Genomic DNA, 22,685 nt, shown 5'->3' on the forward strand with positions numbered 1-22,685 from the left:
TAAATATTTTAAAAAATTTAGGTAGTTTAAAATAATGAATGGTTTTGCTTTTTCTTTGCCAAAGCAGGGGTTTTAGTATAAAAATTGCAAATACAAATAATATAAAGGCAGAAATATAAGTATAGAAATAAATAGTAAACACATTAAAGATTTATAAAAAAATTAGAAATATAAGGGAAAAAAGTTGTAGCAGTAGATATGGTAAATAATTTAAAAAATAATTCCCGTATAGTTTTGAATAAGGTGCATATTATATATAGTTATTAATGTAATGCATCAATATAAACTATAAATATAAATTTGAATATAGTCATGCAAGCTATAACTATAAAAATATTTCAATATAGTGTAAAAGAAAGGTTTTTTTGTATGTATTGAGTTAGAAAGGGATTTTAATTTTAAATAATAAAAGTGTTATAGAAATAGAATTTTTAAAATATAAATATAGAATCAATACATAAAGATATTTATAAAACCACAAAAGATAAATAAATATTATTAGTAGGAATAGACATAATATAGTATAAGGAATAGACATAATATAGTGTATAAATGACATACTGCATCCATGTCCACTATAAATATGCATGTGAATATAAATACGAAAAATAGAAATATCAAATGTATTTAAATCTAATTTAAAACAACGGGGCTTGTTTGGGTCATGTCGGGTAAGCGGCGGGTTTTTGGCATTTATTTCCGAGCAGTTTTTGTCGGGGGTCGCCCCTGTTGTTTTTTGCCGCCTTCGCTGCCCGCAGCCCCGAGGCGCGCTGCGCCCCCGGCTGGGGCGGGCGGCAGTGCTGCCGCCTTGTGGGCAGAGCGCGGTACTGCAGCCCTGCGCCGAGAGGCCGCCACGTTGGGAGTGGCGAGTCGCGGGTGTCGCGGACTTTTGGTTGACCTTCTCGAGATGGGGGCAGAAATGGCGCGTAAATTGAAGGCCCCAGTCCGTCTTCAGGGCTGCCTGCGTGTAAGACCGAAGCCGGCGCGGCCCCAGTGGGATTTTTTGTGGCGTTTTAGATGTAGCCGAAAGGCGCCGTGGTCTCAGCGGCGCCGCGGGCGAGCGTATTTTGGCGGGTTTGTGACAGGCATGTGGGTAAACGGGTCTCTGTGCCGGGGTCCTGTCACGGCCGCTTTCCCGCCCTGAGGGAGCCGAGCCGGGCCGAATAGTTGCGAAGAGCCGAAGAGCCGAGTGTGGCCGGAAACAGCCGAGTTTCACCGAAGAGCCGAGTGTGGCCGGAAATAGCCGACTTTTACCGAAGAGCCGAGTGTGGCCGAAAAGAGCCGAGTTTCCCCGAGGAGCCCAGAGGAGCCGAAAACAGCCGACTTGAACCGAAGAGCCGAGTGTGGCCAAAACAGCCGAGTTTACACCAAGAGCCGATGATAGCCGAGTGTAGCCGACACTGGCCGCATTTAGACAATGTGCCGAATATGACCGAGTTTAGCCCAATCGTGCCGAGTTCGGCCGAAGAGCCGAACTGAAACGAGTTTAGACCAAGAGCCGAACCGAGCCGAATTCAGCCGAGTTTCATTCAACAGAACCGAACGCCGCCGCAGCGCTCTGCCTGCAGTGCGCCGGTGCAGACGGCAGGAGGCGCTGTGCCTGCAGTGCGCCGGGACAGACGACAGGGAGCGCTGGGGCTGCAGTGCGCCGGGACAGACGGCAGGGGGCGCTGTATAAAGTAAGTATCAAATAACTATCTATAAGAAGGGATTAAAAGCTCTATGTCACGTGCAGCAGTAGAAAATTTCAGGCTCCCAGGGAATAAATAGTTTTCTTTAAATCATTTTCGTTATGGAGTTTTTTTTTTACTCCCAGGTATCCTGACAGTTTCTACTGCTGCTGTTGTATTCTAAAGCTAGAAAGATAAACCAAGATCAGAAATACAAGAAAGGGAAAGGGAAAGGGAAAGGGAAAGGGAAAGGGAAAGGGAAAGGGAAAGGAAAGGAAAGGAAAGGAAAGGAAAGGAAAGGAAGCAGGAGAGCAAGAGGGAAGGGAAGGGTTGAAAACCAGAGTGAAAAAAGAAAAAAGAGCTGGAGAGAAAAAGAGAGGGCATTCGGAAGGAGCGGTGCTGCCTCGGGTCCTTCCCCGCCCTGGGGCGAAGGAGCCGTTTGATGCCCGGGAGGGACTGCAGCTCCCGGTGGCGCGGGACGGCGCCGTGGCTGTCAGCCCGAGACTACAACTCCCGGCAGGCCGTGCTGCCGGCGCGGCGTGTGACGCAACGGCTGACGCGGCCCATGAGTGGTTGGCGTGCCAGGCGGCCGCGCGGGGCTGTGCGCGGGCAGCTGGCGGCGCCTCTCCCGCGCGGGACGGCGACGCTGGAGGGGCGAAGGCTCCGTGTGGGCGCCCGCGTGGAGCTGAGGAGCGCGGAAGGAGCGTCCGCCCGGTTCGTCGGCCTCACTCAGCGGTGCCGGGGGCGGGGGCGCTGCCGCCCGCCGATGGCGGAGGGCGAGGCGGTGCTTTGCTGCCGCGGGCCGGGAGCTGCAGGAGCCGCCGCGGGCGAGCGGCGCCGGGCGCTGCCGCGGTCCCGGTGGGGCGGCCGCCCTCGGGCTGGCGGAGGCGCCGGAGGAGCCCCCGAGCCGCAGCCGTCTCCCTCGGGCTGCTGCCGGTGCTGCGGGCGGAGGCGGCTCCGCCGCGTGTCGGGCGTTGCGAGCAGGGAGCGCTGCGACATCGGCGGCGTGACGGGGCTGCTGCCCGCGTTAGTGCTCGTGGCTCTTTCCGCCGTGGAAACGGACGGAGCGGCGCTGAGCGGTAAAGCCCGAGATGGCCGGGAGAATGCCCAGCGCGGGGAGCCGGCGGGCTGTACCCTTCGGATGGCCCAGGTGCGAGCTGCAAACTCACCCCCGCTTCCGCCCCTGCCCTCCCGAGCCCCAGGGAAAATGCTTTCCAGCATTGTCGAGCTTCTGAAAGACAAAACTTGTGATTTGACACTAGCATCCAGAGAAGGTTTCTGTCTAGATTAGCAAATGCCTAAATTGTTCTTGGTTACATCCCATGACCGGTTTTAGGCAGTGACTTTATACTGCTTTTAGGATGTTCTTGTACAATGGTGAGAAAAGTGGCAGGTCTGATAGTGGTTTCACTTTTTTCTACTTCACGTTCCATAAGATTCTTTTATCCAAGCACTTGTTTTCAAATTCTACTGTAGGCGTTTATGGTTCACTTTTTTTTTCTTTGCAGCACCCGTGACTTTTCTTTTGCTCTAAATCGGGAGTAAATATAGCTGAGTAAAATCACCTTGGTTTTCTTCCTTCTTTTATTAACTGAATTGTTTTTATTAAAAATCCTATTTGAATATGTAGAAAAAGTGGGGATGTCCTGTAATATATTCTAGCTTTTCTTGTTTCCAGGGTACCCAGAAAATATGTCTCCCTTAGAGTCCCACAGAAACGTTCTCAGTGCGATCTCTATCAAGGTATGTATTTCCAAGTAAGTGATCCCTTTAGATATTTGCCTGTGAATTACCTTTTCCTGTAATTGAGAGCTTGCGTTCTGTGGGTTTTATGATAAAGCTGTAAAACATGTAAAAATGGTTTTGCAAGTCTTAATCGTTGAAGGCAGCAAGAAGTGGATTTAGAGCCTGTTCTTGAGCAGACAAAGGGAAAAAGTGTGACTTGGATGCTGAACTTGTCATTTTTCATTGGACTTGTCTGGAATGATTTAAGAATAGAGAGAGCTAGAAAAAGAGAGAAATAGAATTGGTTCTTGAGCCCTCCTCAAATGCTCACCATGATGCAGCGTAGAGCCGAAGGGAAGGGTGATGGAACAGAGCTCTGTGCTTTAGAAGGAAATAAATTTAAACCTGACCTCCACACAGAGTCTCACTAACTTCTGTGGTTTTAAAATACCAAATACGTTTAGGAAGTGTTGGAAGTTAGTATTTTGGGAAAGAAATGGCAGTTCCACAGAACATTCCATGGAACAGAGGCTCTGGGAACGATTCATGTTGTAACTGCTGTCACTGCAATCAGTTGGTGGCTCAGCCTTGCAATGTGCACTTGGCCTTCTATAAAGCACTGTTTTGTTTGCCTTTCAGTGCTGTGAGTCTTGATAAATTGGAGAAGAGCCCAAGAGAAAGTTTTAATCCCTTGATATAAAAGGTAGGAAGTGACTTTTTTTGGTTTGGTTCTTTTTCTTTATTATTTTCTGGAGGTAAAAGTAATTAAGTATAGGTACTACTGGTTTGTTTCTTCCAGTAGCAGGTGATAATAATAGTAGTAGTACTAGTAAAAATAATAATAGACATAATAATAATAGTAATGTGTAATACTACTTACACTGTCTTTATCCATTGGTCTGGCCATTTCAAATCAAAACTTCTAAACACAAATCAAGCCATCATCCTTGTAGAATCTTTCACAGCAGTGGGCTAAAGATCCTGGTTTTGTTGACAGGATTTATTGGTTCTGGAAGAACAAGAGGGAAGTAGAAGCCTAACTACTTCTAGCTCACAGACCCGTCCAGTGAACAGAGCTTTGTGTTTTGATGGGCTTGTGATGACTTTGAAATCAATTGCTCCTTACAGTAAAAAAAAAATTCATGTTTTTTTGAACGTGACAGCAGAAATACTTTTAGGCACCAACTGAATCATAATAGATCACCAATTTAAGTAAAAAATTCATGCTATACTATCAAAATTTAAAGGTAAATTATTATGTATTAGGTGATGGTATAAAGTGTATGTTCTCATGTGTAATGCAAAGATACATACGTACCTGAAAGTCCTTAGAGGAAACAAATTTTTATGTCTGCTGTTTGACTGTTTATCATACGATATTTGGTTTTCTTTCCCAGGGATGGGTGAATTTTAACTTTGGAGTCCTCTCTGCTAAGGATGCTCAGCTTACAGGTGATGAAATGTTCAGTAATGGTGAGTTTTTCACCTTCTCTTTAATTGCTGTGCTGATCTGAATAAGAAAAAAACAAAAGCAAGAGAAAAAAGAAGGATGGTTTATTATTTTTGATGCTGTTTTGTTTGTTTCCTCAGTATTTGCTGCAGCTCTGCGAACCCAAGCTTTGGGTTCCTTCTGTCCCACTGGGAGTTGCCCAATTTGGTTGCATCTGGTGAAATTCCCCCGAGACCTTACAGAACTAGCTCAAACTGCGTGAGAGCCATTTGCAGTTCTCTCCAGACACCTGGAGAATGGGCGACGTTTCTGAGGATCTGGCGAGCGCGCTTCTGTCAAAACTCAGTCTGTGAAATTCCTGGGGAAAACCCTTCTGTGTCCTGAAGGGCTCAAACTCTGGTGAGGATGCAGTTATCAGGTGCTCACCTGGATGGTTCCAGCTCCCAAAGGTAACACTTGTACTCTTGCCCTGTAGTTTACATCTATTGTATTTTTGTTATTTTGCAAGATTTTTTGTCTTTGCAAAATATTGTGCATTTCACTCTTTGGAACCTCTCAGATGGTTCTTTGGTGCAGCACCACCCCATGGGACACTTGGCTGCTGTCCTGAAGGGGTTGGTCGCTGGAATTGTAAATCCTGGAGAGTTTATATGTCTTCTGTCCCCAGGCAGGTATCATGCTTTGTTTACTTTTGTTCTGTTGGTTAGGCGCTGCTTCTCGTTGCAAGTATGAATTTCAAACTGCCCTGTTCTTACTTTAAGTGTTTTCCTGGTTCTCTCCGCACGGCAGGGAAAGACTCTCGTCTCCTTGTCGTCGGGCTCGGTGCTGTCCAAGAAGATGCAGAGACTAAAAAAATCATAAGAAGCAAAATACGACTGCAGGGAAAAGAAGCTGGAGAGAACAGGAGGTGATATTGTTATCCTTACCCTGTATTAGAAACATCCGCTGTGCTTTGATGCTGGCAGCTGCCAGGGGCTTGTTAGCTCTTTGTAGGCAGGTGTAGGTGTTCACTTGTAGGTTTTTTCTCTGGACAAGGCAATTCAAACTTTGCTAAGCTTGTATTTGCAGATTACTCTGTAGCACAGTCCAGCATGACATTTTTGAATGTTGTAAAAATACCATGTTACTTGGAAATTGCTAATGAAGAGAAGCTTTAGGGGAAAATAAGATTTCAGGGTTGGAAGATGTGAGAAGAATTTTGTGGGGATGTTAGACTGAAGTAAAGCACACTTGAAGCTGGACTGGCACGCTGGCAGGTCCCCTATTAAACAGTAGTGCTGAGGTTAGCCTGGGGGTTGCCCGTTGTTTCTGTAGAAATCAGTGTTTGCTGGTCTTCAGAGGTAAGCTGCTTTGAAAAGCTGGAAGGTGCAGCGTGCTGACAAGCCCCGTGCTTTGGATTAAAAGTAGATTTCGGAAGGGTCCTAAGCTTTTGTCTTTTCCTAGAAGTCGATGTAATCCTATCGAGGGGTTTTTAATATAAATCTGTGTTGCCACGTCATCCATCAGAGCCCTGTTGTACTAATCATCATACAGATACAAAAGAGAAAATCAGACCCTGTCCCAACCACTTAGAGCCCAGAAGACGATTTCCTGGGGCTGCCATTTGCGTGCCATCGGTACTCACCACGAATTGACCCCTGTGGCTGTGACACAGCACCGGGACGCTGACGGAAGGAGGCTGGTCGCAGAGCCTGGAGGTCCCTGTCCCACGGGGAGGGAGAGGACGAGGCAGCGTCGCCTGCAGGGAGGGTCTCGTCCCCAGAGAGCAGCCGGCAACTCCATCCCTGCCCGGGGCTCCGGGTGCACCCTCGGGGAGGACGCCTGCCCTCAGGTTTCCCCCTGGGCACCCGGGGAGGGAACCAGGTCCATCCGTGTGGCAGCTGCAGGGCCTGCAGGCTCTGGGGCTCTGCAGCCGTGTGCCTTGTCACAGGGTGGCAGGGACGTGGCACTGCCCGGCCGCGCCGCTGGCCTCGGATCCTTGCTGCTTTCCTCCTGATCCCACATGGATGTACCAGCAGTCTTCTGTCTTTTCTTTAAAAGTGTCCTTGGGAGACTTCAAAGAGAGGGTAATCAGTGATGTCAAAGCCGACATATTTGACCCGTTGGCACTCCGGAGAAAAGACAAAAAGCTGCTTTGCATCCTTGTGCCTGCAAGTCATGAAGGGGCTGGGCGAGGTCACTGAGGCTCTGAGATGGAGGTGAGTTTGCATTCCAGTTTATTGGAACGGAGGCTCATCAGAAGTTTCCTCGGCTATCCAAGGCACAGAGCCCCGGAGCCGAGCGAGCCTGAGCTGCTGCGTGCTTGCTGTGAGCTTTGGGGTGAGCGGGCATCGTTGCAGGCCTGGGATGGATTGAAATGCGCTGAGGAAAGCAGAGGCAGGGAGGGAGGGAAATGCTCTGTTAACTTGTGCCAATTCTTCTGTCAGACTCATCACGGCGGGACAGCGTGAGGACTGAAAGTGTAAGAAGATGTGGAGGGAAACAGAGAACCTGACAGGAGCATCGGACGCACGAGTGCACGAATTTTGCTTTTTGCTTGGATGTAAACTCAGGAGTTGAAAGGAATTTGGGAGTGAGAAGGGACATTTTAGAAGGAGAAGGAAAAAAAGAAGTTGTTGTTGTTACAGACCTGGCAAAAGCTTTTGTTCTAGCTAATAAAAGAAGTTAGTTTAAAAAACAAAAAGGAAAAAATGTAGTGTTTTTTTTTTACTTCACTATGATATTCATTGGTGGTATATGGTGTGTTGTTTTATTTCTTGGTATTATTAACTCTGTGTAAATTGTTTTCTGAGTGAAGCTGTCTTTCTGGATTGGTTGGTTTGTATTTGAGGCAGGATTAATTTCAATAGGATTCTTTCATAGATTTCTGATGGGTATTACTGGGATTTTGGTTTTGTTTGTTGTATGCATAAACATAGAGCTTTGGTAGGGCCAGCTGGGCTGCTGGAGTTTTGGGTGTGAATTTATTAGATGGCTTTTGTTAGATGCAGTTTTTAATTTTTGAAATGTTTTTCAATGTAGTGGTCTTAAGGTGGTTTTTAAGAATTCCTTGTATTGTTTTCTGTTGTTTGTAGTTGGTGTATGATAAGGGATGTGGTGTGACTTCTTGAACGCTCTGGTTTTGGTGTTCCTAAGTTGTGATTTCTTTCTGGTTCGATAGTTTTTTTTGTTTTTATTTTTTGGGACAGGGGCATTTATATGGTGGGTTTTTATAGGCAATACGTTTTTTAATTTAGGCAGTGATATTTTTTAGTATTTTAATAGTTTAGATTTTTTATTTTCATGGTTTTAATTTTTTTTTTTAATTTTTTCAAATAACTTGTATAGATGATAGGTTGTTATTTGTGCATGAGCATAAAGGTAGAGCATTGGGGACTTTTTTTAGTAATGTTCAGGGTCAGTTGTACAGTTTTGAGTCTCGTGAGTTGGTTTGATTTAATTTTTAATGGGTGCTTGTTTTTATTAGCAGTTGTGTCATTTTCAAGGTGTATTTGAGTTTTTTTGGGGTTTTTGAGATACTGGTTTAGGAGGAAGTTTATGATGAGCATGTGCAGAGGTTTTGGGCTACTTTATAGTGGGATTTAAAATTGATTTACAGTTAGGTTTATTTGAGTTTTTATTGGGGTTCAATGACGTTGTGGGATGTTTGTTCCGTTAGTGATAGAAATAGGTTTTGTTTTGATGTGCTGCGACGGGACGGGCGTGTGCTGCGTGCTGGCGCTGACAAAGGTACGGTATCGTTGTGGCTCCGGTGTGTCGGGTTAGTGAACTTGTATGGTTTAATATAGAGATGAAAATAGCAATAAATATGAATTTAAAAATAAATCTAAAATTAGAGTGGTAAACATAAATATAGATAACAGATACATACATAAAACTATAATACATGGTATATAATTGGAACATATTATCATATCGGTAAATGATAGTCTATTTTTTATGTATATATATATATACAAAGATATATAAATATAGATTGTAAAAATAAAAATATTTAAATAGAGTAAAAGTAAATTGGGGGTTTTATTAGGTTATAGGCTGGGGTTTTTAAATAAATGATAGAAATAAAATATAAATTCAGATATACAAATATATATAGAAATACAAATATCTATACATATTTAATTTAAATAAATATAAGTAAAAAATATATATATAATACAGAAAATATTTATCTATGATTCTATTAGAAGGTATTCTCTCTAATATATATAATATCTATGAATAAAATAAATAAAAATATCCATATAAATATCATTCTAATTTTGAAAAATAAATTTACTTCCTAAATTTTAAACTTGGTTCAAATAAAGGGGTGTCGTTGGTTTTTATTTGGTTAGAGGCAGGAGTTTTATTTTAAATAATATAAGTTATATAGAAATGTGGATCTTAAGATAGAAATATATAATAAATATATAAAGAGAAATTGCTAAAGCATGAATATAAATGTATATATAAATATATGTAAGTAATATGAAGAGTTGTAGTACAGAATATAAATAACATTATACGGGAATATAAATATAAAAATATGTAAATATAGTTTAAAAGAAAGGGAATGTTTTGGCTTTTATTGAAGTGGAGGCAGGGGTTTGATTTTGAATATTATAAGTGTTAGAGAAGTAAAAATCTTGACGCAGAAATATTTAATCAATGTATAAAAATATATAAATAACTACTCGCATCAGATGTAGTATAGAATGTAAATTTATTTATAACTTGACATTGGTAAAGATAAATGTATAAGTAAGCAATAGACATTAATATACATTATTATAAATAGAAATACGAATATAAAAATCAGACATAAGGATAAAACCTATTTAAATATTTTTTAAAAGAAAGGGTTGGGGTCTTTTTTATTATTGGGTTAGAGGCAGGGTTTTCATTTTAAATAATATGAATGTAGATATTATTGTTACATATTTCTTAATATTGAGATATTAAATCGAGATAGAAATATATATATATAAACACAAAATATAAGTAAATATAAATAATAGGAAGAGATGTAATGGAGAATACAAATAAGAGTATACATTAGTATACATTTTAAATGTAAAAGTGAATATGAACCTGGAAAATAGAATTTTAAAAAATATTTAAATACAGTTGAGAAGACTGAGGTTCTTTTTGGCTTTAATGTGGGTAGAGGCAGGGGTTTTATTTTAAATAATGTAAGTGTTACAGATGTAAAAATCCTAACACAGAAAGATATAATAAATATATAAAGATATGAGTAAAAGTATATAAAAATATAAGTAATAGGAACACATGTAACATAGAATATAAATTTATAAATAAATCGCTAAATATGAATGCAAAATCGATCATACATCAGTAAACATTTTAAATATAAATTTGAATTTTTTTTTTTTTAATTCAAATACAGTTGAAATGAAAGGGGTTTTTTTTTGCCATGTATGGGGTAGAGGCAGGGGTTTTATTTTGAGTACTGTGAGTGTTACAGAAGTAAAAATCCTAACAGAAATATATACTTACTATGTAAAAATATGTATAAAAATATAAAAATAAATTTAAGTTTTAGGGATATATGCAATATGAAATAGAAATGTATTCATAAAAACAAATGTATAAATGGACAGTGTACATCAATATACATTATTAAATAGAAATGTGAATATTAATATGAAAAAAAATTTTTTTAAAAGATTTAATTTTTTTTTTTTTTTTAAGAAATTGTTGGGGTTTTGTTTTGTTTTATCCTATTAGATTAGAGGCAGAAGTTTTTTTTCCCTCTTCCCGGTTGTTTTGGGGCATTTATTTCAGAGCAGTTTTCGGCGGGGGTCGCCCCTGTTGTTTTTTGCCGCCTTCGCTGCCCGCAGCCCCGAGGCGCGCTGCGGCCCCGGCTGGGGCGGGCGGCAGTGCTGCCGCCTTGTGGGCAGAGCGCGGTACTGCAGCCCTGCACCGAGAGGCCGCCACCTTGGGAGTGGCGCGTGGCGGATGTCGCGGACTTTTAATTGACCTTCTCAACAGGGCGGCGAAAAGGGCGGGGAAGTGGAGGACCGGGGTGGGTGTCAGTGGACTGCCTGCATGGAATACCGACCCCGGCGCGGCCCCGGTGGTATTTTCTGTGGCGTTTCAAGTGTACCCGACACATGCTGTGGTCTCAGCGGCGCCGCGGGCGGGCGTATTTCGGCGGGTTTGTGACAGGCATGTGGGTAAACGGGTCTCTGTGCCGGGGTCCTGTCACGTCCGCCTTCCCGCCCTGAGGGAGCCGAGCCGGGCCGAATAGTTGCGAAGAGCCGAAGAGCCGAGTGTAGGCGAACACAGCCGACTTGAGACGAAGAGCCGAGTGTAGCCGAACGCAGCCGACTTGAGACGAAGAGCCGAGTGTAGCCGAACACAGCCGACTTGAGACGAAGAGCCGAGTGTAGCCGAGTGTAGCCGACATTGGCCGCATTTAGACAAAGAGCCGAATATGACCGACTTTAGCCCAACCGGGCCGAGTTCAGCCGAAGAGCCGGAAAAGCCGAATTTAGACGAAAAGCCGAACCGAAACGATTTTAGACCTAAGCCGAACCAAGCCTAATTTAGCCGAGTTTATTTAAACAGAACCGAACGACGCCGCAGCGCTCTGCCTGCAGAGCAACGGTGCAGACGGCAGCGGGCGGTGTATAAAGTGAGTATCAAATATCAACTATATATGCGAAGGAATAAAAAGCTCTGTGTCATGTGCAGCAGTAGAAAATTTCAGGCTCCCAGGGAATAAATAGTTTTCTTTAAATCTTTTTAGTTTTGGGGTTTTTTTACTCCCAGGTAGCCTGTAAGTTACTACTGCTGCTTTTTTATTCTAGAGCTAGAAAGGCAAACCAAGATTAGAAATACAAGAAAAGGAAAGGGAAAGAAAAAAAAGGAAAAAAATGGAAAAAAGGAGAGGAGAGGAAAGGAAAGGAAAGGAAAGGAAAGGAAAGGAAAGGAAAGGAAAGGAAAGGAAAGGAAAGGAAAGGAAAGGAAAGGAAAGGAAAGGAAAGGAAAGGAAAGGGAAAAGGAAAAGAGTGAAAAACAGAGTTAAAAAAAAGAAAAAGAGTTGGAGGGGAAAAGAGAGGGCATCCGGGAGGAGCGGTGCTGCCTCGGGTCCTTCCCCGCCCTGGGGCGAAGGAGCCGTTTGATGCCAGGGAGGGACTGCAGCTCCCGGTGGCGGGGCACGGAGCCGTGGCTGTCAGCCCGAGACTACAACTCCCGGCAGGCCCTGCTGCCGGCGCGGCGTGTGACGCAACGGCTATCGCGGCACATGAGTGGCTGGCGGGCCGAGACTCCAACTCCCGGCAGGCCCTGCTGCCGGCGCGGCCTGTGACGCAGCGGCCGACGCGGCCCGGCATTTTTCTCTAAATCGGCAGTAAATACAGCTGAGTAAAATTAGCTTGGTTTTCTTCCTTCTTTTGTAACTGAATAGTTTTTATTAAAAATCCTATTTGAATATGTAGAAAAAGTGGGGATGTCCTGTAATATATCCTAGCTTTTCTTGTTTCCAGGGTGCTCAGAAAACATGCGTCCCTTAGAGTCCCTCAGAAAGGTTCTCAGTGCGATCTCTACCAAGGTATGTATTTACTAATAAGTGATCCCTTTAGATATTTGCCTGTGTACCTTTTCCTGTAATTGAGAGCTTGCGTTCTGTGGGTTTTATGATAAAGCTGTAAAACATGTAAAAATGGTTTTGCAAGTCCTAATCGTTGAAGGCAGCAATAAGTGGATTTAGAGCCTGTTGTTGACCAGACAAAGGGAAAAAGTGTGACTTTGATGCTGAACTTGTCGTTTTTCATTGGACTTGTCTGGAATTATTTAGGAATAGAGAGAGCTAGAAAAAGAGAGAAATAGAATTGGTTCTTGAGCCCTCCTCAAATGCTCACCACGATTCAGTGTAGAGCCGAAGTGAAGGGTGATGGAACAGAGCTCTGCGCTTTAGAAGGAAATAAATTTAAACCTGACCTCCACACAGAGTCTCACTAACTTCTGTTGTTGTAAAATACCAAATACGTTTAGGAAGTGTTGGAAGTTAGTGTTTTGGGAAAGAAATGGCAGTTCCACTGAACGTTCCATTGAACAGAGGCTCTGGGAACGATTCATGTTGTAACTGCTGTCACTGCAATCAGTTGGTGGCTCAGCCTTGAAACGTGCACTTGCCCTTCTATAAAGCACTGTTTTGTTTGCCTTTCAGTGCTGTGAGTCTTGATAAATTGGAGAAGAGCCCAAGAGAAAGTTTTAATCCCTTGATATAAAAGGTAGGAAGTGACTTTTTTTGGTTTGGTTCTTTTTCTTTATTATTTTCTGGAGGTAAAAGTAATTAAGTATAGGTACTACTGGTTTGTTTCTTCCAGTAGCAGGTGATAATAATAGTAGTAGTAATAGTAAAAATAATAATAGAAATAATAATAATAGTAATGTAATACTACTTGAACTGTCTTTATCCATTGTACTGGCCATTTCAAATGAAAACTTCTAAACACAAATCCAACCATCATCCTTGTAGAATCTTTCACAGCAGTGGGCTATAGATCCTGGTTTTGTTGACAGGATTTATTGGTTCTGGAAGAACAAGAGGGAAGTAGAAGCCTAACTACTTCTAGCTCACAGAGCCATCCAGTGAACAGAGCTTTGTGTTTTGGTGGGCTTGTGATGACTTTGAAATCAATTGCTCATTACAGTTAAAAAAAATTGATGTTTTTTTGAACGTGACAGCAGAAATAACTTTAGGCACCAACTTAATAATAATAGATCACCAGTTTAAGTTAAAAATTCATGCTATACTATCAAAATTTAAAGGTAAATTATTATGTATTAGGTGATGGTATAAAGTGTATGTTCTCATGTGTAATGCAAAGATACATACGTACCTGAAAGTCCTTAGAGGAAACAAATTTTTATGTCTGCTGTTTGACTGTTTATCATACGATATTTGGTTTTATTTCCCAGGGATCGGTGAATTTTAACTTTGGAGTCCTCTATGCTAAGGATGCTCAGCTTACAGGTGATGAAATGTTCAGTAATGGTGAGTTTTTCGCCTTCTCTTTAATTGCTGTGCTGATATGAATAAGAAAAAAACAAAAGCAAGAGAAAAAAGAAGGATGGTTTATTATTTTTGATGCTGTTTTGTTTGTTTCCTCAGTATTTGCTGCGGCTCTGCTCACCCAAGCTTTGGGTTCCTTCTGTCCCACTGGGAGTTGCCCAATTTGGTTGCATCTGGTGAAATTCCCCCGAGACCTTACAGAACTAGCTCAAACTACGTGAGAGCCATTTGCAGTTCTCTCCAGACACCTGGAGAATGGGCGACGTTTCTGAGGATCCGGCGAGCGCGCTTCTATCCAAACTCAGTCTGTGAAATTCCTGGGGAAAACCCTTCTGTGTCCTGAAGGGTTCAAACTCTGGTGAGGATCCAGTTATCAGGTGCTCACCTGGACGGTTCCAGCTCCCAAAGGTAACACTTGTACTCTTGCCCTGTAGTTTACATCTATTGCATTTTTGTTATTTTGCAAGATTTTTTGTCTTTGCAAAATATTGTGCATTTCACTCTTTGGAACCTCTCAGATGGTTCTTTGGTGCAGCACCACCCCATGGGACACTTGGCTGCTGTCCTGAAGGGGTTGGTCGCTAGAATTGTAAATCCTGGAGAGTTTGTAAGTCTTCTGTCCCCAGGGAGGTATCATGCTTTGTTTACCTTTGTTCTGTTGGTTAGGCGCTGCTTCTCGTTGCAAGTATGAATTTCAAACTGCCCTGTTCTTATTCTAACTGTTTTCCTGGTTCTCTCCGTCCGGCAGGGAAAGACTCTCGTCTCCTTGTCGTCGGGCTCGGTGCTGTCCAAGAAGATGCAGAGACTAAAAACATCATAAGAAGCAAAATACGACTGCAGGGAAAAGAAGCTGGAGAGAACAGAAGGTGATATTGTTATCCTTACCCTGTATTAGAAACATCCGCTGTGCTTTGATGCTGGCAGCTGCCAGGGGCTTGTTAGCTCTTTGTAGGCAGGTGTAGGTGTTCACTTGTAGGTTTTTTCTCTGGACAAGGCAATTCAAACTTTGCTAAGCTTGTATTTGCAGATTACTCTGTAGCACAGTCCAGCATGACATTTTTGAATGTTGTAAAAATACCATGTTACTTGGAAATTGCTAATGGAGAGAAGCTTTAGGGGAAAATAAGATTTCAGGGTTGGAAGATGTGAGAAGAATTTTGAGGGGATGTTAGACTGAAGTAAAGCACACTTGAAGCTGGACTGGCACGCTGGCAGGTCCCCTATTAAACAGTAGTGCTGAGGTTAGCCTGGGGGTTGCCCGTTGTTTCTGTAGAAATCAGTGTTTCCTGGTCTTCAGAGGTAAGCTGCTTTGAAAAGCTGGAAGGTGCAGCATGCTGACAAGCCCCGTGCTTTGGATTAAAAGTAGATTTCAGAAGGGTCCTAAGCTTTTGTCTTTTCCTAGAAGTCGATGTAATCCTATCGAGGGGTTTTTAATTCTGTGTTGCCATGTCATCCATCAGAGCCCTGTTGTACTGATCATCATACAATTACAAAACAAAACATCAGACCCTGTCCCGACCACTTAGAGCCCAGAACACGATTTCCTCGGGCTGCCATTTGCGTGCCATCGGTACTCACCACGGAAGCGAGCTGGGGATTGTTGCACCCGTTGGGAACAAACCGCTTCTCGTCACACAGAAATGGAATTGGGACGACGCCTCGGCCAGCCCCTCTCTGCCATCAGCTCCTGAATCTGCAGCAGAGCAGTTCCAGTCCATGCAGGCACGTGTAATCCAGCTCCTGATGATCTGAGCGCACGGAGCAGCGCTCAGCTGCTTTGGGGGGCTCAGGGAGGGCAGAGTGTGCATTGTCATCTTCCTGAACCTACAGACGAATCCAAGTCAGAATCCACAGCGTGGAAATCAGTCGCATATATGCTAAATAAAACTTGCAGATTTATTTAAGAATTGTTTCTGCTTGTTCTTTGTTGTGCTTCTGTGCTTAGAAAACCTCCCTTTAAAATCAGTTCAGTCCATCAGTTGAACCTTTGTTTGCAGACCCTCAGTGAGCAGAATTTGTTGCAGACTCAGTGCACGCTGTGCTGGCCTCCTGGGAGTGTGAGGAGCTCATGTGTGCTACTTTTTGCTTTAGGACGCTCTAAGGTATTTATTCCTTTTGGGATACATGATGAGAATTCCCAAGTGAGGTAGTTATAAGGTATGACATCGGGAAAAAGCCTGTGTGGTTGGAATGTTGTTGCTGTCAAAAGTTAATTTTTCCTTCTTTCTTAGCCAGTAGTTAGCTTTTTGCTTAATTTTTGTGGTATCAGTATTTTATTGTCTAAAAAATTGCTTCAAAATAACTTCGGTGGTTGGTGTTGGCCACCAGTACCTTGTTCAGATTTGCCTATTTGCTTGTAGCTGAAATGTTCACATCTTGTTTATCATTCTATTTAAGAAACTGCTGCCCAGCCAACTAATAACTGAATATCCATCTGTCTAGCACATGGGGAGAGGATTTAGGTAATGTCTTTATTTCCAGAAAAAAGTTCCAGTGTAGTTTCTAAATAGAGGAGAAGGGGGTGAAGACTCGGGGCTCTGATGCTGTTGGGGCACCCCAAGGTCCCCAGGAGAAGGAGCCCCACTGCGGTGCAGGAGCAGGTGTGTTCTCATGTAATATTGAACAAATTATAAATATAAATATGAAAATTATAAACATGAAAATATTTTTAAAATACTTAAATAAAGCGGGTTTTCTTTATTGGTCAATAGGCAGTGTTTTGATTGTAAAAATTATAAATGCAAATAATATAAAGGTAGAAATCTAAGTTTAGAAATATATAATAAATACATACAGATAAATATAAAAATTTAAAATATCAGAAAAAATTAGTTGTAGCAGTAGATATTATACATAATTTAAATAATAATTTAAATCTATTTTAAACTTTTATATATATAATATATCATTATTAATGTAATACATCCAAAGAAACGATAAATTAAAATATGAATGTATAATTATACAAAGTATAAATAAAAAATATTTCAGTATCCTTTAAAAGAAGGGGTTTTTATTTATTTGGTTAGAGACGGGGTTTTTATTTGGAATAATGGAAGTATTATAGAAGTATAAAATTAAATATAGAAATATACAGTCAATATAGAAAGATATTTGTAAAAACACGAGCGAACGACGCCTCCTTCGGCCGAACCAAGGCGAGACCGGCGGAACCTGACGGCCTCGAGCGAACCGAGGCCAGGCTTGCGAGGCTGCCTGAACGGAGCCGAGCTCAGCCGAACCGAGCCCGCTGCTCTCGTGCGCGCTAATTAGCGCGAGTGCGGTCACAGCCCAATGAGCTCCTGTGCCACCCCGCGCTCCCGGTCGTGTCCGTGCGATGGCCGGGCCGCCCGCGGGACGCGGCAGGAGGAGAGCCCCGAGCCGGGCGAGTTTAACGTGAGGCGGCGCCGCTTGCCCGCCCTCAGGGAGCCGAGCCGAGGCGAGCTCAGCCGAACGCGGAGAGAGCGGCTCCGAGTTGGGCCGAAGCGAGCCGAGCCGCGCCGAGCGCACAGAGCGGCTCCGAGTTCGGCCGAAGCGAGCCGAGCCGCGCCGAGCGCACAGAGCGGCTCCGAGTTGGGCCGAAGCGAGCCGAGGCGCGCCGAGCGCAGAGACCGGCTCCGAGTTGGGCCGAAGCGAGCCGAGCCGGGCCGAGCGCACAGAGCGGCTCCGAGTTCGGCCGAAGCGAGCCGAGCCGCGCCGGGCGCACTGATCGGCTCCGAGTTCGGCCGAAGCGAGCCGGGCCGCGCCGAGCGCAGAGACCGGCTCCGAGTTCGGCCGAAGCGAGCCGGGCCGCGCCGAGCGCACTGATCGGCTCCGAGTTCGGCCGAAGCGAGCCGAGCCGCGCCGAGCGCACAGAGCGGCTCCCAGTTGGGCCGAAGCGAGCCGAGCCGCGCCGAGCGCACAGAGCGGCTCCGAGTTCGGCCGAAGCGAGCCGAGCCGCGCCGAGAGCAGAGAGCGGCTCCGAGTTCGGCCGAAGCGAGCCGAGGCGCGCCGAGCGCAGAGACCGGCTCCGAGTTGGGCCGAAGCGAGCCGAGCCGGGCCGAGCGCACAGAGCGGCTCCGAGTTCGGCCGAAGCGAGCCGAGCCGCGCCGGGCGCACTGATCGGCTCCGAGTTCGGCCGAAGCGAGCCGGGCCGCGCCGAGCGCAGAGAGCGGCTCCGAGTTCGGCCGAAGCGAGCCGGGCCGCGCCGAGCGCACTGATCGGCTCCGAGTTCGGCCGAAGCGAGCCGAGCCGCGCCGAGCGCACAGAGTGGCTCCCAGTTGGGCCGAAGCGAGCCGGGCCGCGCCGAGCGCAGAGAGCGGCTCCGAGTTCGGCCGAAGCGAGCCGGGCCGCGCCGAGCGCAGAGAGCGGCTCCGAGTTCGGCCGAAGAGAGCCGAGCCGCGCCGAGTTGGGCCGAAGCGAGCCGAGCCGCGCCGAGCGCAGAGAGCGGCTCCGAGTTCGGCCGAAGCGAGCCGAGCCGTGCCGAAGGGTCGAGTCCAGCCGAATGCAGATGACAATGGCCGAGTTTAGCCGATTACAGCCGCATTTAGCCGAGCAGCTGTGAGCCTTGCACGCTTGAGGTGAGCGTGCATCGTTGCCGGCCTGGGATTGAGTGAAATGCACTAAGGAAACCAGCTCTGGGGAGGGAGGCAGGGAAATCCTCTCTTAACGTTAGCAATTCGTCCGTCAAACTCGTCACGGCAGGACAGAGTGAAGACTGAAAGTGTAAGAAGATGTGGAGGGAAACAGAGAATCTGGCAGGAGCATCGAACGCACAAGTGCACGAATTTTGCTTTTTGCTTGGATGTAAACTCAGAAGTTGTAAGGAATTTGGGAAGGAGAAGGGACATTTCAGGAGGAGAAGAAGTTGTTGCAATCCTGGCAAAAGCTTTTGTTCTAGCTAATAAAAGAAGTTAGTTTAAATTAAAAAAAAAAAAAAGTGGTTTCTTTTTTCTTCACTATTATATTCTTTGGTGGTATATGGTGTGTTGTTTTATTTCTTGGTGTTATTAGCTCTGTGTAAATTGTTTTTTGAGTCAAGCTAACTTTGCATGGGTTGTTTTGTATTTGAGGTAGGATCAATTTCAATCGGTTTCTTTCACAGACTTCTGATAGGTATTACTGGGATTTTGGTTTTGTTTACTGTATGCATAAACATAGAGATTTGGTAGGGCCAGCTGGGCTGCTGGAGTTTTGGGTGTGAATTTATTAGATGGCTTTTATTAAACATAGAATAATTATGTAAGGTAACAGCAAATTACCCAATTACCCAATTGATCTAGCTATGTAACCTTACCACAAAGTTTTATATCTTACCAGTTTTCTGTTCTTCTGCTCCAAGTAGTTGTTGCAAAAAAGAAAGCACTGTTACTTTTCTGAAAAGTTTTCTTCTATAACAAGCCCTTTACTGCCCTTGAATGTGAGTCAGAGGAGCCAAACAGCTGCAGCTGCTCTGAGGGCTTGGTGGGATTCGCCCCCTCCCTTTTCCTGGGTGCCATGGGAACGAGAGGCGGGCACAATCAGGGGTATATTAACCCCAGCCGTGGCTGAGGGGCTTCATTCCCTCTCTGGGATGTGCTGGGTTAAGAGCTCTCCTCATTTCAGTGAAGAGGCTTTTTCAGCCCGTCTCAGCTTCTTTTCAGCAGGTGTTTCTGGGCATCTAAAGCACAGAGGCTCGGAAGATTCTGTGAAGAAAACAGCATGGAATACAGAGAGTATTTAGGTTTGTGATTTTGGGTTTTGTGTTTAGGAGTGGTAAGGTGCTTTTGTAATTTTTAGTTTTCCTTTGGTTGTTTTTTTGGTTGGATTTCTTTTGGTAGAATTTTTGGGGTTTTTTGGGGGTTTTTGGTTGGTTTTCGTGGGTTTTTTGGATTTTTTGATGTTTTCTGTGGTTTTTTTTTGTTTCTGTGGGGAGTTAGGTGTTTAGGGTTTTATTGTTTTTGTGGGGTTTTGTTTGTTCATTTTTTTTTCATTGTTTGTTTTTGGGATTTTTTTTTTTTTAATTGAGGAGTACAACTCCCTGAAATTCCAAGCTGTGTCAAGCACAATATTTCCCACAGCAGATTTATCATATCAAAAGAGGGATCTGCCCAGTGTCCAAGATGATGTTTGAGATTGAGGCTTCAGGTGAGTTGAGGATGGTGACTGGGAGAGGGAGGGTGATCAGGTATCCAGTTAGGAGTTCTTGGGAGGGGGTTTGCAGGCAGCAGGGTGAGAAAGGGTGTTTATTTGTTTATTTGAGGCCCCCCCCCCAAGGCCGTTCAGAAGCCTAGCAGAGGCATTGCCCTGTCTTAGAGCACACAAGGTCATCCACTGCACTCAGGGGAATGCCATTTAACTTTGCCTTTCTCTAAGCCAGGTGCCACTCCTAATGAAGGCCACCGCCTTGGAATCAGGATGAAGCTGGAGCCTGAGGGAGCCAGGCACACTCAGGAGAGGGCAAGTAGCTGACTTGCAGGGGTTTGGCCCACATAACTCTGGACTCACACTTTGGTGTTCGTTTTCTTTATTGCAGCTGACCGAGAGGCTCCCAGGCCATCACGAGGCCTTCCGAGGCAGACTCATTTCAGGTGCAACGTGGATTCTCCTCACTGATCATCCAAAAGATAAGTCAGGGGCCTTGGCCTGGAGATGAGAGAATAGTGGGTTGGGAGTTCTTGGGGTAGATTTGAAAATTGGCAGCAGGAAAAGCAATCTTCTCCAAGGGCCTCTTAGGACAGCTAAAGGGAGAGGCTCTACTTTTGATGGCAGCTTTGAGGCGGGCAGTGCAGAACAGCTCCGGTCTGTGTCCTGTTGTCCAGTGTTCTGTGTTCCCTAGTGTGTCTTTGGGGTCCCTTTTGCCTTCTCCCCTCGAGACCCTCACCACAAGCATGATGTGTCGTGTTTCATGTCCCCCTGTTTGCCACGTTCTGTGTCACGGGTGTGTGCACACGTTTGTGCTGGAGCTATTCTGCCCTGCTGCATGGCCTGCTGCAATAGGACAAGCCTTGGGGAGGGGAAATTTGTAATGTGGGCTGTACTTGGGCTCTAGATGCTGTTCCTAGATTGACATATGGTGTTTGCAGCTTGTGAGTTACCCTGGTGGTGTTTGACATATGTTCTAACTTTCTTTCAGGTGCAGATGCATTCCACGTGTGGCAGAGGGTCAGGGTTAGGAGGTGCCGGGCCTTCTTAGGAGCGCGGTGAGTAGCAGAGTGGTGGGGTTTTGGCCGATGCGGTGCCAAGATCAGGCACTGATGTTTGGTTCTCTTTAATCTAGCTGTCTGAGAGACACCAGCCCGGTGCCAGCAGGACCTTCCCAGCTGACGAGGTGGCCTTTCTCTGCACCTGACAGGGACCAGCATCCCCAGATGTCTGAGAGATAAGTAGAGGGCTGTGACCCACAGTGGGGATGAAGGCCTGGTGCTGGTTTGGGAATTACTGGGAGGGGGTTTTGAGTCCAGTTTGGAGGGGGGGGTGTTCATTAAATGGCTCATTAGGCCCCATGAAAGCCAAGTCTCACATTTGATCACAGTGCTGAGGTGTGCAGCAGGGCAGAGCAGTCCCGGTGTGTCTGGTGTCGCTTGTCTGTTGTGCATTATGTGTTGTTTGTGTATCCCATGTCTTTTACCTTAGGGGGGGCCTGTCAGAAACCTTGGCATCATTGGTAGCATCTGTGATCTCTGCATTCCCTGGTCTGGCACCCAGGCCATAGATGCAATTCTGATACTTGTCTGAGCTCCCCAGTCAAAAGTTCTCTCTTTGGAAGCATCCAGTCAGATTTCTTGTCAGGTCTTCTTCCTAGCTGTACCGACAGCTATGGCCCACCTGGATCCATTATGGTGGATTAGGACTTGTATTAATATGAGTTTAGGTGCAGCATTCTGACAGTAGGATTCCTAGGCATCCATCTTTGCTGTCCTTGGAATTAATCCTTCAGTTATCATCTTCTTCCTCCAGGGTTCTCTGAGCCTCATCAGCTCACCATCGGTCTCAGCTCGGTCATCTCCTTCTGCATTCTCTCAGTCCTTGCAGCCATTTTCCTTGCCAAGAGATTTCTGTCTGTGTCTTGTGCCCATTGTTTGTCACGTCCTGTCCTGTGTCACGGGTGTCAGCACACATTTGGGACGGGGCTGCTCTGCCCTGCCGCACAGCCTGGTGCGATAGGAGAAGTCTTGGAGCCTTGGAATTTGTAATGTGGGGTGTAGATGGACTCTAGATGGGATTTGTAGATGGACACAGGATATCTGGAGCTCTTCAGTTATCCTGCAACAGTGTGACTGTTGTCCTAACTTTTTTTTTCAGATTGAGATGGATTAAATCTGTGCCAGAGGGCCCCATCCTGGGTGAGGGTATTCCCCCGAGCAGGTGAGGCCCCATTTGTCTCTGCAGCAGAAGTGTGTATGGTGACGGTGTTACAGCTCTGGTCTTTGTCTTTCTTTTAGAAAGTAAATCTGGATGCCAGCAGTCAAGGTGAGCAGCGGGGAGAAGTGGTTGTTATTGCTCATCTCTCAAGCACAACAATTTTTCAGCAGATTCATCGTGTCACAAGAGGGATCTGCCCAGTGTCAAGGATGATGTTTGAGATTGAGGCTTCAGGTGAGTTGAGGATTGTGACTGGGAGAGGGAGGGTGAGCAGGTATCCAGTTAGGAGTTCTTAGGAGGGGGTTTGCAGGCAGCAGGGTGAGTAAGGGTGTTTATTTGTTTATTTGAGGGCCCCCCCCCCCAAGGCTGTTCAGAAGCCTAGCAGAGGCATTGCCATGTCTTAGAGCACACAAGGTGATCCACTGCACTCACAGGAATGCCATTTAACTTTGCCTTTCTCTAAGCCAGGTGCCACTCCTAATGAAGGCCA

General features: G+C 45.1%; 2 long non-coding RNA genes across 4 annotated transcripts; both read left to right on the forward strand.

Moving 5' to 3' along the window:
- The first annotated feature begins 2,618 nt into the window (after positions 1-2,618).
- On the forward strand, positions 2,619-7,536 carry LOC132072476 (uncharacterized). Of its 2 annotated transcripts, none has more exons than XR_009418325.1 (7): positions 2,619-2,820; positions 3,349-3,413; positions 4,035-4,098; positions 4,793-4,868; positions 4,986-5,294; positions 5,635-5,752; positions 7,272-7,536. It is a non-coding gene; the product is annotated as an uncharacterized LOC132072476 (long non-coding RNA). The 2 variants fall into 2 exon arrangements; XR_009418326.1 differs by having other exon boundaries at positions 4,986-5,244.
- A 3,933-nt stretch (positions 7,537-11,469) lies between these two features.
- LOC132072474 (uncharacterized) lies at positions 11,470-15,780 on the forward strand. Of its 2 annotated transcripts, XR_009418323.1 has the most exons (7): positions 11,470-11,488; positions 12,342-12,406; positions 13,025-13,088; positions 13,780-13,855; positions 13,973-14,281; positions 14,622-14,739; positions 15,334-15,780. It is a non-coding gene; the product is annotated as an uncharacterized LOC132072474 (long non-coding RNA). The 2 variants fall into 2 exon arrangements; XR_009418322.1 differs by lacking the exon at positions 11,470-11,488 and having other exon boundaries at positions 11,813-12,406.
- The last annotated feature ends 6,905 nt before the right edge of the window (positions 15,781-22,685 follow it).

Source organism: Ammospiza nelsoni, chromosome 4, assembly GCF_027579445.1.
Source record: "Ammospiza nelsoni isolate bAmmNel1 chromosome 4, bAmmNel1.pri, whole genome shotgun sequence".
Classification (NCBI taxonomy): Eukaryota; Metazoa; Chordata; class Aves; order Passeriformes; family Passerellidae; genus Ammospiza; species Ammospiza nelsoni.